Below are 3,056 nucleotides of genomic sequence, written 5' to 3'. Positions count from 1 at the left end.
TTCCATGCTAAGAACGAAATAAATAATAAAGTATAGAAACGTAAATTAACTCAGGCATGACTATAGATATAAATTTAATATTTATTTTATTTATTTAAAAAACCGAAGAAATGTTATTAAGTAAATATGATTTTTTTGTACTTTTTTTAATTTTTTTAAGAGTAATTAGCTATATTTTTGTCAAAATAGATCCCAACATTTGTTTCTGACAAAATAAATTCCAAAAAATAGGCACCGTTTAACAAAATAACTTTAACGTTAACAGAGTTAACGAAAATGTCTAGATGGCACGTTAAGTATTTACTTGGAGGGTTAGATATAAAATTACAATATTATCTTTTTTTAGATAAGAGATTATTAAAATTTTCATGTGTTCTTCAATCACAGATGACCTCATACCATAGCTATGTACCTTATAATGACTTTTTATCTCTTGGCTCCTTTTAACATTCAGTTTAATTTTTTTAATCTCTTTTTCTACTTCATCAATCCAAACAAAGTATTCACATCTCATTTTCAATTTCTATCAAAATAAAAGAGAAAAAGAAAAAATTCAACAAATCAAAAGAATCACAAGCTCAATTTCAATGAGTTTCATTCAAAACGACATACATGCCAAGATGGACAACGAAAAAACCAATGCCTAAAATTGGCCTAAATATTCAATTTTAGTATCATCACCTCCTAATAGCAGACGCAAGTTCCATCAAATGGTTTTTCTTTTGGCGCAGTCCTTATAATTGTTCTTGCAAATAACAGCGTCGTTCTCTGTTAATAAATTTTTTTTTTCCATTTTTGCTCTACCATCTACTTCGGATTTTTTTCAAATTAAAATATAAATCAACCCCACATATATCATTCTAACTCTTTAAGTAAGCACTTAACGTGCCACTTAGATATCTTTATTAATGTTCAGAGTGAAACGTTAACGTTGAGATCATTCTGTCAAATAATGTATATATTTTGAATTTATTTTGTCAAAAAATAAAAGTTAGAATCCATTTTGACAAAAACATAATTTTTCCGAGTCAAAATGACTATTTATTTTTTTATTTACTTTTTTTTTTAATTTCTTAACACCAGCATGTGATCTACAAACAGGTGGCACTGTCATTGTGGTCCGTACCTTGTGGAAAAACAAAACTTAGGATCAGCATACCAAATCCTTTGTATCAGACAAAAAAAAATACCAAACCTGCAAACCAATAACATACAAACAAATGTAAACATTGAAGACAAAGGCAATTTTCCCATTTTCCAATAATATGACAAACCACAAAATTCTATTACTTTATAATTATATACCGCCATTGACGAGGAATCACTATTCATCAAATGTTATTACCCAAAAAAAATTCATAAACAACTCACAAAGTTAAACATAAATCCCGCAACAAGAGGGCAAAAATAATGCCTCCAAAAACAGAATAAACTCGCAAACATTAACACCACCAAAATCAAAAGGAAAAAACTAACCCCCAAAAAAAAGTAAAAATTAAAATATTTACAATAAGATCTAAAACCTTGTTCAAATCAGAAGCCATTATTCTTCCTCGTGAAAAAGTCTTCTAGCTTGCGTTGTTGCAAAGAACACAATCCATGATCCTTAACCAAGCTACACGAAGTCGAGGGTAAACCCTGTTGGTGTGAATTCTTGATTCTCTCACCATGTCTTCCATGGTTTCAACAAAAAGATTCAAGCTTCTGAGTGGTGGAATATAAAGTGTTAAAGGGATGGCAGAAAAAGCCACAGAGAAGAAAAACTGCAGCATTTTTTTGTGTGCTTCTTTTCTTATTTTCCTCAAAAAGCTTCTGATGATGATGATCAAGGAGGCACACCCAAAAGAAGAATTCTGGAACCAGAAACAAAGTTTTATACTTTAGATCAAAGGGTATCTGGATTTGGTTTTTGTTTATCAAAACTCTTGGATCTCAAAGATTTTCTCAAGAATTGACTCAAGAGGAAAGAAAAGAAGACTTAAAATTCTCACTCTTCTAAAGGGTATTGGTCTTTTAGAAAACACAAAGGGCAAGAAAGAGAAAGAAAAAATAATACAGTAGTAAAGAAAAGCAAGTTCTGGATCCCTAAAGATTATTGAACCAACCGAAAATTGGAAGGTGGAGAGTATAGTATATATCTAAATCATCAAACCAAATTTTCAGAGGGAATTAAAGTTGTTATGGATGGTTATTAATGATAATCACATGATAGAGATATATATGAGAGAAATTTCTTTTATTTAAAAAAAAAATGGAAATTAAGAAAGGGGACGTATAACGTTTTCAAAGACCTTTAACTTTATGTTGTGTTGTGGTTGAGATGCGTCCTCTGAATTGTGGGGTCAATTTGTTTATTTTGTTTTTTTATAATTGTGAAATTATTAGCTTTCTAAAATCTAAATTATTCTCCCAATCACAATCATATGGGCTTGTTTGAATGAGTTTATAAGAAAAGATCTTTTTTCGAGTTATCTTTTTTTAAAAGATTTTATAAAAAAGTAAAAGTAATTTTATGTTTGGATATCTCATCTAAAAAGATCTTTTTATTTATCAATTATGTTTGGGTATAACAATATAAAAGTATTTTTTTTATTTATTACATGAAAAACATATTTTTTCTAAGAAAAAAAATCTTTTAAAAAAAGATATAAATTACAACTTCTCAAAAAAAGATATTTGGAAAAAGTCTAGGAGACCAGTAACTTTTTTAAATTCTGGCCAATATGTAACCAGTAAAGAAAAGTGAGCTTGAATGAAATCTCACACCAATCTCACACCATTAAAATCATCATTGATGGCTACAAATCACAAAAGTTGCTGGTCTCCTAGCACTCCTTTTTTTTTATTTTTTTAGTGTTTTTATTTTTACTACTAAAAATTTGCTAAACACACTAAAAAAATAAAAAAAGATATTTTTTATTAAAAAAAATCTTTTTTTAACAAAATAATGACGCCCAAATAAGCACGGTATTGTTTTGGTTTATCCAAATGCTTTGAAAATATTTAACGGATAAAACATTTATGTATTGTTCTTGTTTAGAATTTAGATGAATATT

The 3,056-nt window shown here is 28.4% G+C and overlaps 1 long non-coding RNA gene across 1 annotated transcript; it reads right to left on the bottom strand.

Annotated features, from left to right (window-relative positions):
* Window positions 482-2,318, bottom strand: LOC110266072. Its single transcript, XR_002352978.1, has 3 exons — window positions 1,524-2,318; window positions 1,127-1,195; window positions 482-523 (listed from the first exon to the last, which is right to left on the bottom strand). It is a non-coding gene; the product is annotated as an uncharacterized LOC110266072 (long non-coding RNA).

Source organism: Arachis ipaensis, chromosome B08 (genome assembly GCF_000816755.2).
Source record: "Arachis ipaensis cultivar K30076 chromosome B08, Araip1.1, whole genome shotgun sequence".
In the NCBI taxonomy this organism is placed as follows: Eukaryota; Viridiplantae; Streptophyta; class Magnoliopsida; order Fabales; family Fabaceae; genus Arachis; species Arachis ipaensis.
This window is presented reverse-complemented; position numbering and strand designations above follow the sequence as displayed.